Below are 12,544 nucleotides of genomic sequence, written 5' to 3' on the forward strand. Positions count from 1 at the left end.
ATGGAGTAGGGCGCTGGCCCCATATGCCAGAGGTGGTGCGTTCAAACCCAGCCCTGGCCAAAAACTGAAAAAAAAAAAATGTATATATATAGTAGATAGTAGTCCCTTCTTACCCATAGTTTTTCTTTCCTGGTTTGGAGAGAGGGAGAGAGGGGTTGATGTGGTGGGGGTGGGGAAAGAGAGAGAGAGAACAAATGAAGGCACAGCGGGCATCCACATGAGTTTTATTCCAATATACTGTTATAATTGCTCTATTTTCTTATTAGTGATTATTGTAACCTTATGCAGTCTGATTGTCTGACTTACATTTAACATTTAATATAGGTATGCATGTAAGGGGAAAACAATAGTATATATAAAGTTTGGTACTGTCTGTAGTTTCAGGCATGCACTAGGAGTCTAGGAATATATCCCCTACAGATAAAAGGGACCTATGCATTAAAAATTAAATCCTATAATGCATAAAAATGACTCCTAGACAATAAACAATTGAGATTCATTCATTCCAAGTGTGTAAGGCTTATTCAACATTTCCCAATCAATTAATACAATCCATCATATCAATAGGCTAAAGGGGAAAATTCACATGATATAGAAATAGGTACAGAAAAGCACTGACAGCAGCCAACATTTACAATAAAATGTTTCTATAAAACAAGCAATAGAGGGGTATTTCCTCAATCTCATAAAGAGAACAACTACAAAATATATGTACTGCTAATATCATACCTACTTAATAGTACAAAACCAAATGTCTTTCCCCTAAGATCAGGAAGAGGTAAGATGTTTATTCTTATAACTCCTATTCAGTATTTTACAAGAAATACTAACCAATGCAATGATATACAATGGAGGGCGAAAAAAAAATTATATGTATACAAATTGGAGTGGGAAAAAATAAAACTGTCTTTATTTGCAAATTACATGATTGTTTATAAAGAAAATAAATAATTAACAAAAAAACTCCTGTATGTAAAAACCAATTAAGGACCTGAGAAGGGCTGGTAATGCTTATAGCCCAGTGACACCGGTTCACTCAAAGACTGAGGCCTAATTATAGATTAGGATTAGGATTAGGATTAGGCCTAATTATAGATTAGATTAAGATTATAGATGGTTATATTCGCCCCACACCTTTCTACCACATACTAAAGGCCTATATACTACAATTTCTTTACCTGGTCTGCTGACCATGTCTGCTTTTCAACAACAAAAATCCACAAAGCATTCTAATAGGTAAAATGCTAAACAAAGCGAAAGAAAAAAACAGGGTCTGAAAATACAGAGCAAGGACCAGAACCAGACCTAGACATGGTAGTAATGTTGTAATTATTAGACCAGAAACTTAAGTTAACAATGGTTAGTTTGCTAAGGGGTCTAATGGAAAAAATAGACAACAAGAAAACACAGATAAGCAGAAAAATTGAAATTCTAAGAAATAATAAAATAAAATGCTAGAAATTTAAAGCTGTTATAGAAATAAAGAATACCTTTGATGAGTTCATTGTTCGATTGGACCAGCTAAGGAAGAATCAGTGACCTTGAGGATATGTCAATGTAAACTCTCTGAGGTGAAAAGCAGAGAGAAATCATACTAGATAAAAAAGCAACAGGATTTGCCAGAATTATAACTGTGACATAACTACAAAAGGTTTTTTGTATATAATGGGAATTCCAGGAGAAGAATAGAGAAATGAACCATAGGATATATGAAGCAATAGTGACTTGAATTTTCCAAAATAATGTCAGACTCAAAACCAAGATCAAGGAAGCACAGATAAGACCAAACAGAATAAATGAGAAAATGCTTATAATATTCCAACTGTAGAATATCAATAATAAATAAAAATTATTAAATAAGTTTTAGAAAATAAACACTGTATCTATGGAAGAATAAGAAAATAACTGCCTCAGAAAATTCCCTTTTGTGCTTGCAATCTTCCTCTGCAGACTCTCTGACTCGCTGGTATAGATTGGCTGATTCCTGGACCTGCTACATACCTATCACTGGGGATTCTTCTAGATTTGGTCTGCTTTCCTTGGATACTGTGTATTCTCTTTTTTGGATTCATGTTCTGTTTGGCATGTATATTTGAAGAAATTTTCCCTGAGATGGCCTATTGATTGGTTTCTGAGTCTGTGTCTCAGAAAATGTTTATTTTGTTTTCACACTTGATTGATAGTTTGGCTGGGTATGAGATTCCAAGTTAAAATCAATTTCCTCAGAACATGGAAGGGTTTGCTCCATTTTCTCTCTATCATCTAGTGCTGCTAATGCTAGTTTGAGTCTTCTTTCTTTAAGGAAGTCAATCTCTTAGGAGGTAACTTTGTTACTGACCGGGGTATTTCAGAATCTGCGGTGGAATATAATAATGACCCATCTACTACGTTCTGCTCCAATCACTTCACCAAAAAGAGAAAGTTGGAAGTCCTTACACAACTAGTTTCAAGCCCTATAAAGTAAAAGTAATCAAATCAAGTGTTTATGGCATTAAAAAAGACACACAAATAAAAGAGAGGCTAGAAGTGGACTCACATGTAGATGGACAATTAATTTTTACAAAGATGCAAGGCAACTCAATACAGGAAAGGATAGTGCTTCAAGAAATGTTGCTGGGACACCTGGAGATCTATATGCAACATAATATACCTCCACCCATATCTCATAGTAGCTACAAAATTTAATTAGACTGAGTCATAGACTTAAATGTCATAACTAAATAGAGAAAACTTCTAGAAAAAAGATTCTTAATATTCTTCAGCTTGGAAAAGATTTCTTTAATATGAAACTAAAAACATGAATTCTAAACAACAAAATCTACAAACTGAATTCATCACAGTAAAAATGTATTCTTCCAGAGATGCTGTTAAGAAAACAAAAAGGCTAATCATAATCTAGGAGGAAATATTTGAAAACTATATATATGACAAAGGACTTACATGTAGAACATATAAGAAACTTTTGACTCAATGAAAACCAGATAACGCAATTCAAAATAGGCAAAACTTTAGAACAGACATTTCACCCAAGAAGATGTATTAATACAAATGCTGAATAAGCACAGAGAAAGAAGTTCAAGATTATTAGTTGCTAGGGAAATGCAAATTACAAACATAGTAATTTACATACAACATCAAAAGAATAAGCAACAAGAGAAAAACTGGAGAGATAAATGGGACACCATCAAAATTAAAAACTTTCATCCTTTGAAGGATTTCAGTTAAGAAAGTGAAGAGACAACCCACAGAATAGGACACGTTTTTGCTAACCATATATCTATTAGATGCTTATATCCAGACTACATATTGAACTTCTATAACTCAATAATAAATGAGCCATCAGAGCAATGCAAATCAGAGCCATTAGATATCACTAACACCCATTAGGTTGGCTGGAATAAAAATTATGGACACTCACAGGTGCTAGGGAGGATGTAGAAAAATTGGAAACTTTACATACTGCTACTAGGAATGTAAAATGGTGCAGCTGCTTTGGAAAACAGTCTGGCTGTTCCTCAAACATTTAAATATTTAAACCATATGATCCAGCAATTCCACTTCTACACAAGAGAATTGAGAAACACTATGAATTTTGAAAGCATTATGCTAAATGGAAGAGGCCAGTCACAAAGGTCCACACATTATGATTCATTTTCTATGAAATGTTCATCCAGAATAAGCAAACACATTGCCTATTCTGGGGGGAGGTAGTGCGGTTGGAGGGTGAACATTTCTTAAGGGGTAATGAAAATGGGTCTCAAGTTCTCTCTGGCTACGGTTGTGCATGTCTGTGAATATTCTAAACATCACTGAGCCAGACACTTTAAAAGGGTGGGTTGTTGGCACATTGACTACATCTCAAGAAATCAGTTAAATGGAAAAACACAGCAATGAGATAGGACTGCACACCAACTAGAGTGGCTTAAATTAAGGATGTTGACCATTCTTCTTCCAGGGCACCTGTAATGGCTCACCCTGCAGTAGAATGACAGGTGGGTGGGTAACTGGCTTCTCAAAGCTCAGCATCAAGACTTCCCTATAAACACCAGTGCCCAGGAAAGTCTTTCTGGCTCTCCCCTGAGTGTCCCTCTGCAACTTCCCTCCAAGAACCACACATCATTGAGTTCTTGCTGAATGAATAACTGTGTGAACCAGTGCAAGGGAAACAATTGAGACACGACTCTCAGTCCCCAAGACTGAACTGGTCCCTAGGACAGAGGTTGCAAAATGGGGGAGCTGGCTATCCCAGCCCAAGATGGGCAGTGCTTCACAACAGTAAGTGCCAGGTGCCAACACTTTAAGGGCAGGAAATTTTATACAAAGAATATAGATTTGGGGCTCCTCTTGGACAGGCCCTGCCTCGCTGCAATTGTCCCCAGATGAGTGGTGGCCACCCGTTCATGCCTTCCTTTCACAGATTTTCAGCATACAGCTGAACAGCATACAGTCAGGAACCCCTGACGCTGGGATCTCCAGAGCAACTCCAGCACTCATTCAGTCAACCATTCCTTTATGCTGTGGGGGTTGAGACCAAGGTGCAGAACCTGTCCAATGTCTCTTCTGCCAGCTTCAGGGTCTGACACACTAACTTCATATGTGATGAAGTTGGGCAGCCCAAAGGAGTCTCCTCTCAAAGGCCTGCATGACATGGGACCTGCATTTCACCTGGGAGAGAGACCAGGGCTTTGGGTAGGATGCTATGCAGACAGTGGAGGGAGTAGGCCATGTAGACAGTTGGGGAGAGAAGACCATAGACCAGTGGTTCTCAACCTGTGGGTCGCAACCCCTTTCTCACGATGGAAATGCATTACATCATTAGGAAGGTTGAGAACCACTGATATAGACAGTGGGGGGAGCAGGCTATGTAGACAGTGGGGGGACCATGAGTGGGGCTGAGCAACTCACAGGGGTGTACCACTCAGTGCACCCCATCTCTGGTAGCACCCTTATTTCAGCCCAAGACAATGGCTGTCTCTCCCAGGACCCAAAGGGTATGGGTGGTCACCACTTCTTGAGTCATACCTAGGCAGATGGTGACACCTGGGCACTGCTTACGGACAGCGTACAGTCAGGAAGGACTATAAAGAAAGGACAATTCTACTCCACTGAATTCTCCTTGCTTAATAAATGCTAAACTAACATGAAGTATCACCAAGTGCCAGCTCTCTGAGATGCAGCCCGGACCTCTGTTCCCAGGCCCACCTCCAGAAGTCCTCAGCGCAACTGGCCATCCTCCCTTATCCACAACACACGTACTCTCAGGCTCTCTCAAAGACCAGTGAGCCAGATCTGTGGCAAGAAAAGAGGAGGAGCAGGCAGAAAGACAACAGACTCCTTCATCCCATCGCCCTAGAACTCCTTCTAGGCTTATCAGGATCCAGGCCTTAGAGATCAACCTTGCCCAACCCAATGGGGGAGTGAGGTCTGGCGATAGGGGACTTGTCCTGAGCAGAGTGTCCCTCCCTCAATCCAGACACTGGACGTTCCCCACGCCCCCTGAACACACACACCATCTTCCCAGTGCCACCCTCACATGCTTAACTTGTAGCTGGGGAATTGCCTGATAGATCAGATAGGCAATGATGTTAAGTCGAAAGAGAAAAGGAAAGAGAATATCATTTAAAAAAATTCTAATTGTCATTTTTTTTTTTTTTAGTAAAAGATTCATATGGTCTAAAGAGAATCTGGAGTTGCTATTATTCTTAATTTTAAAGAGAGGTGGCCCAGGACATCCCCTTCATGTCCTCTCTTCCCTCCTGGCCCTTCCTGCTGCTCTGACTCATGCACATGAATGTTACTCACCTCCAAGTTCTCCAGAACCTCCAGGTCACTGAAGACCTTGACCTCAGAGCTGGTCTAGTGGTTGCACAAAAGGTCTAGCTGGCATAGAGACTGGAGCTGAAGGGCACCTCAGCCCTGACCTGTGCTCTGGAGAAGTGACTGCTGGGGAGGGAGGCTGTGCCCACCAGAGCTGCCTTCCTCGTGCTCATGTACTTCAGATGCTTGTCCATCAGCCCGTGCATGTTGACCAAGAGAGGTGCTTCCCTAATTCCCCAAGGCATTCCACCTTGTCCCCTCTCTCAGCCATGCACTGCTATTATTATTCTTATAGCTTGAGAATTCCGATACATCCAGGGACCCTGGCCCAGCCAGGACACCCTCTCTGTGACCAGCAGTCTTCCTCAGTGTCCTAGAATCATCTAATCACCAGATCCTCCTCTGAGTGGCACTCCTAGGGCAGGACAAAGCATGATGCCAGAGCCAGCTCTGCATCTCAGGACCAGCCTGGCCTAGAACGACGGAGAATAGATGGCAGATAGCACCACCTGACACTGGGCTGCAGGTTGAGAAAGGGTGGACTCAGGATGGCCTACAACCCCAAGTGCAGCAGGAGGCTCCAGGAAGTCATGATCTATAACTATTTGGGTTCCTGTTCTGGCCTCCATGACTGGTCTGGAGTTGGACAGGCACTGCCAAGCAGGGCCTTGGGGGCTCTATACACTGGAACCTGGATGCTTGGATGTTTCCCTTCCATGGCCACACCAGCAAGTCAGCCTTCTTGCTGCTCCTTGGTTTCCCTTGTCTAGAGGGACAACCTGCAGCCCTCCTGGGGTAGCATTAGAGACTAACTAGGGCAGTGGGACTGTGCCAGGTCCTGGGCTCAGGGCACACTGAGTGTGCACAGGATAACTCTCCTGCTGCTACCTCAGCTCCACCCCACTGGTGTCCCAGCTGTGCAGCAGTTATGCATTGGCCTGTGGTACAGCCAATCTTTGATTAATTATTAAAGATACTCCTGGCCTGTAGTAGATTGATAACCATACCTGTAAGAACAGTCACTGGTTCTTGAGGGAAACGCTGGGAGCAGGACAATCTCCTGGCCAGAAGCTGGTTTGCGGCCTGGAGACAAGCCCTCAAGCAATCGAGTGGTCTAACAAGATAAGATCGGTTGCTCGTTAGTAAGCAGGTATTGGGCCTTGAAAATTCGTGGTGCAGGTGTGAGAGTAAAGCTTGGGGAAAAGAGAGCATAGCAATCCTTAAGCACGTAGTCCTTGTACCAGGCCTTCCTACACCTGTTGTATAGTGTTTTAATAACTGCTGCAGAGGTAGCTGGAGCATTCCTGCAGCCACGAGGGAGGTTACTCGGTAGGTCGGCTCTCCTGAACTTCTGGGGGGCCTCACCTCTTGCAAGCTTGTACATTCATCAGTCCGTGTTCCGGCTGTTTCCTGCACAAGGTGTTGGCGTGATACAGCGGCACCGACACTGGCCACTTTTCACTTGCTGCGTGCAGGCAGGAGGCCCATCATCCCCATTTCAGGGGGGAGGAGGCTTAGACGGAACAGCTTCAACACTCACAGGCAGAATGGCAGAAACAGCAGAAGAGGACTCTGATCCAGGGATTTCCCCTCTGAACTCCTTTCTGCTCAGTGTAGATGGTTGCTGAGGCCATGACCCAGCTCAGGATGCCAGCCCCTCCTCGCGGCCATTTGGAGCTACAGAGGCCAGGGCCCTGGTGTTAATTAAACCTTGGGCTGGGCTCTTAACAACCCCTGCTCATCCAGACAGATGGCCGCTGTGAGCTGAATGTGCAGCAGACCCAACACGTCCACATGGCAGACTCTCTGCAAGTCCATTTTCACACTCAAAATACTTGTAAATCTACCCAGAGCAGTGTCAAAGCCTGGTTTGGTGGCAAAAACCTCACATCCTGGAAAGTCGGAGATGGCTAGCTTGAACTGCAGCCAGCAGCTGATGAAGAACTTTAGGTGGAAGGTCTCAATGACTTCTATCTGGGCCGGACAGCACTCACCTAGAGATGGGGAGGAAGTGAAGGTGTGGCCAGACATGCTGGCCACCATACCCAGGCACAGGAGACCCCGAATCACAGAAATAGGCCCCAGGAAGCCAAGAATGGCAGCTTCGTCCACATGCTTTCCATGCAGGGCCATAGGGCTGCCGAGAGCTCAAAGATGGAGCCACATTTGATAAAAGCCAAGGATAAACTATATGGGATGGGGGGCATTCAGAATCACAGAGAGTGTCATATTAGAATTTCACATTTGATCTACAGCATGCATCTGGGGACATGGTAGACAGGCCAGGCCCACTAATGCATATCTCCTTTCCCTGTCAGTAGGGGACAGATGCAACTGCCTTCTGCACAGTAGGAGGACACTGGTCCTGCACTAATACAATGAGTATCATTTCAGCAACACCAGAGTGCTGTCCACTTGCACTGAAGCAGGAAAGTAGGTACCATGATACATTAAGCCTGCTCCATTCATCAGAATGAGAATGGTGGGATTTAATTCTACCAGGTAAGTGGCTTAAAAAAACAAACAACAACAACAAAAACAGCCTATACAGGCAGTCTCTGCATTACAAACATCTGACTTACATACCATTCGTACTTATGAACAGAGGATAGTAGAGTAAGTCAGTGAGTTATAAACATTTGACTGACACATGACTTGCACTTATGAATGGAGGCTATTACCGATCATAGGTAAATGCATCACCTGGTTACAAGTTACATACAAATTCAACTTAAGAACAGACTTATACAACCAATATTTTTCTTAACCTGGGAACCATCTGTATTGCCTTATTTATTTCCAGCAGCTGCTGCTGTCCAGGGCTGTCCTAAGCATGGGATGCGGTTAAATGCCCTGCTATGCACAACTTGGTAATTATAAAATTCAAAATCAGTGACTAGTCCTGCTACTTAAGTTATTAGTTCTGGGATTAATGATGGTAACCTGTGGTTTTCTTTTGCTTTAGTGTGTGAGAAACAGGTAATTTGGGGAGGTGGGCTCTTTTATGACACAATCCTTTCACTGGCTTGACTTGCAGAGGACTCAGATTTCTGAAAGGCTGAATGGCATGTTAGGAAGGTGTTAAATGCTCTCTCTGGAGCTGGTATGAGTTTAAACCAAAAAAGCTGATAAAACCCTCTTAGACGGGCATGAAAATGCGAGGAACACTGGCTAGAGCCAGTAACTCAGCACTTTGGGAGGCCAAGATTGGAGGATCACTTGATGCCAGAAGTTTGAAACCAGAAGGGCACAACAAGCCAGCTCCCTCCTCCCTGGAGCCACACACAGTCCTTTAAAGACCAACAAGCTTATGTACCCCACAGCATCAACGACTCTGAAGCCAGCTTCCAACATACCTGCCCAGCAGTGCCCACCAAGCTTTGCCTGGAGGGGCTGCAGCTGCCTCCGACTCCCCAGGCCCAGACTCCTGACCTTCTTTCCCTGTATGTCCACCCGGCTCTGTGCTCCCCTCAGTAGCTAAGATCCATTATTGACCCTCTCTCCCCTCCAGCCCCATTTCCAGATGGTCCTCCACATACACAACAGTACTAGTGAGGGTCGTCCACAGCCTGCTGCTGGTCCCTCTGCAACCACTCCCTTTCTCTCTCATTCCACCTGGGGCCAGGTAAGCTTTCTGAACACAGCCATCACCTGTCACTCTTTGCTTAGAAACAACATCCAAAAGTGATGGATCCAAAAGTCCTCACCCATTTTACCTGGAAATAGCCACAGGAAAAAATAATGTTGACTGAGTATTTGGTATGTGCAAAGACCGCTCCAAGTCCTTCACACTCATTAACTCATTTAATCTTCACAACACTATTATCTCCAACTCACAGGCAAGGAAATAAGCAGAGAGGCTCACTAACTTGCCCAAGGTCACACAGCCTTCTGGTGGTTGAGCTGGGATTTGACCCAGCCTGCCTGGCTCTAAAGCCCCTATTATTACCCTGCACCAAACTGCCCCAAATCCAATGCATTGGATCATCTGATTCCAAAGCAGGGCCCTGCTTCCCCCACATCCTCCCTTCCAGCCTCCCAGGCTCTACCCTTGAACCCCGCATTAGCTCATGATATCCTTCTCCCCAACCACTCTCAGAGGCTCTTCCTGGGATAGCTCAGCTTTATTGTCACAATCACAGGGTGCATCTGTCAGGCTCACACTGCAGACCTGCCACTAAATATGCAAACTGTCAAGTTAAACTGCCGGATTCTATCAGCGACCAGCACCAAGCATCTCCTTGAGATTTCCTGCTCATCTATGCAAGTGCCGATCTCTCCACAGGTTTCCCTTGGCCAGGGTCTCTCTTACCTTCTAGGCTGACCAAAATGGTGACCAGAAAGAGGAAATCCCCCACCATCCAGACTCCACATGGCTCTGGAGAGATGGCCAGAAGGACCAGCAGTGGGATGAAGTTGGAGAGGCCCAGGTGCTCCATGTTCCACACTTGAACAGCGTCAGGCCCACACTGATCATGCAGACGACACAAGTTTTGTTGGGGCTCTTCTCAATGTGCACAAAGTTGTCTCTAGGCACAGGACAAAGAAGAAGCTCTCAGTCTTCAGAAAGCAGCCCTAATTCCAGGGAGAGAAACGCAGGGTAGGTCCTCTGCTGAGTGAAGCTTTTCACTAGCTGAGGCCCCAGACACTGCTCCAACTTGAGTTTACCAAGCAGCTTCCCCAGAGGAGGGACCCCAGCAGGTGGATCAAGCTGCACCTTCTTGCTCATCTGCTCAGATGGAGCCTACAGCCCTCAGCTGGGAACTGCCACCATTGTCACCCCCATACTCCAGAAGGGAAAGCGAGCCCCAGGACGGAACCCGATCCACAGAGAGCTCCCTGACCTCCTTCTACCGGACATGCCAGGACAGCACAGGCTGTGCCTGGCTATGTAACTACAACAAGCAACACAGCCCTGCCATTTCCTCCACTGTAGGGTAGGAGCATGGCGCCCAGCCCATAGGCCTGCAGTGAGTAGGAGTGAAGTCAGCAGAGGGGAAGCACCTGGGAGGGCACCTGTCACACAGCATGTACTCAGTGCGGGAGCTCAGACTGGCTGCTTTCCTCACCGCCAATGGCCTTCTGACCCTAAGCCCTGCCAGGTCTCTCGGGGGCTATCCTACCACCAGAGGGGAGAGACTGCTATGGGGCATGGAGAGACCTGCCCCTGCCTCAGGCTGGCAGGGGCCAATATCGCAAATATGGAGCTCTACACATGCCTCCTCACCAGCCCCTCAGTTGTAGGCCCTGGGGACTAGGAAACATTCCCCCAAATGACAAGTATGCAACCATGCTTGGGAAGTGACCTGCTCTGCCCAGAAAGGGCAGAGCCGCGGCTAGCAGCAGGCCAACTCCAAACCTCAGCTCTTCTCATAAGCAATGCCTCTGACACCTGGTCCAAGGGAAACCCAGGTGAGAAGGGTCACTGACACCGGGCACAATCTACTGGCACTTGGGGAGCATTCCAACCTGACACCTACTTCCCCCTGGGACCATGCTGATGTGTCTTCTCTGAGTTAGGCTCCAGCTCCCTGTGGCAATGGTGCTTCCCCTCTGTGGCCCTGCACCGTATGGTGTGGCCGGCCCCTTCTCTTGGAAACCAAGGCGATGACCATCTTCCTCTGATGGCACCAGTCTCTCTGTGCTGCCTCTATCAATTAGCTCCAGACAGGTAGGCTTTGCAGGAGAAATGAGCAACATCCACAAGGACCTGTTAGAGGCAAAGTGGAGGACCAAGTTATGAGCATAGGAGATGTCTCCAGAGTCACTTTGGAAGTGTACAGTGAAGATCACAGTCACCCCCAAAAGCAGGGCTGCCACGGCATCCTTGCTCTGTGTATGTAACCAGCTCCATAAAGAAGAAAATATTAAAAACAATTTTCTTGTAGTTCGCTTCTGTTTCCAGTTCCCCGGCCAGTAAGATTTACTGACCAGAACTTTGGAACTTTCTGCAGCACTGATGTATTCCTTTTTGAGTTTCTTTTCCAGGAATGGCAGAACGTTCTTGAAGCTACAAGATAAATACAGGTGGCAGCAATGGTTATTAATTGCCTTCCAAGTTTCCATACTCCCCTCCTCTTCCTTAAGGAAGAAACCCCATTTTTTTAGGGTAGTAAATTGTCCAGGGAAAGCAATTCCAGATTCTCTTGCCTTTGGTGTGGCTAATGGGCAAAATTTTGATCAGTGAGATGTAGATAGAAATTGTTCTAAATATCTGAAAAGGCTAATTAAAAAAACTAGGTCACCTTCAGGTGACCTCTTTCCCCTTTAGCATATGAGGAATGCAAATATGACAGCTGGAGCTCCGGCAACTATTTTGGACCCTGAGACACCCTAAAGGATGTAAGCTACATAATAGCATGACAACGTAGAAAAACAGAAGCCTGGAACCCTTATGAATATAGAGCAATGAAACTAACCCTATGTGAAACCTTATGTGATAGAGAAATAAACTTCTCTGCTGGTTAAGGCCCTGACATTTTGCTATAAGTGCAAAACAGAAAAAGAAAAGAGATACATGTCTTTTTATAAAATTTGTTCACTCAGAAAGCCACAATGCTAAGGGACACATCTACCTTTTCTTCACGCTTAAATCCCAGATTGCAAGAGTGAGCTCAAGTTTGGGGTCTGCTACCTCAGCCAAGCAGCCAGGAAGGAGCCTGAAGATCCTCCTCCCTAGATTCCTGCTGAAAAGCTCCATCTTTCTGCAGGTGTGGCCGGGTTTTCC

The 12,544-nt window shown here is 45.2% G+C and overlaps 1 long non-coding RNA gene across 1 annotated transcript in view; it reads right to left on the reverse strand.

Annotated features, from left to right (window-relative positions):
• Positions 1–4,428: 4,428 nt before the first annotated feature.
• The window catches only part of LOC128591775 (uncharacterized), a 47,455-nt gene continuing 39,339 nt past the window's right edge, over positions 4,429–12,544 (reverse strand). Inside the window, exons 6-9 of the long non-coding RNA XR_008381656.1 lie at positions 11,298–11,527; positions 7,183–7,811; positions 5,803–6,290; positions 4,429–4,665 (exon numbers count right to left, since the gene is read on the reverse strand). This is a non-coding gene — a long non-coding RNA (uncharacterized LOC128591775). The remainder of the gene's footprint in view (positions 4,666–5,802; positions 6,291–7,182; positions 7,812–11,297; positions 11,528–12,544) is intronic.

This window comes from Nycticebus coucang, chromosome 8, assembly GCF_027406575.1.
Source record: "Nycticebus coucang isolate mNycCou1 chromosome 8, mNycCou1.pri, whole genome shotgun sequence".
Lineage (NCBI taxonomy): Eukaryota > Metazoa > Chordata > Mammalia > Primates > Lorisidae > Nycticebus > Nycticebus coucang.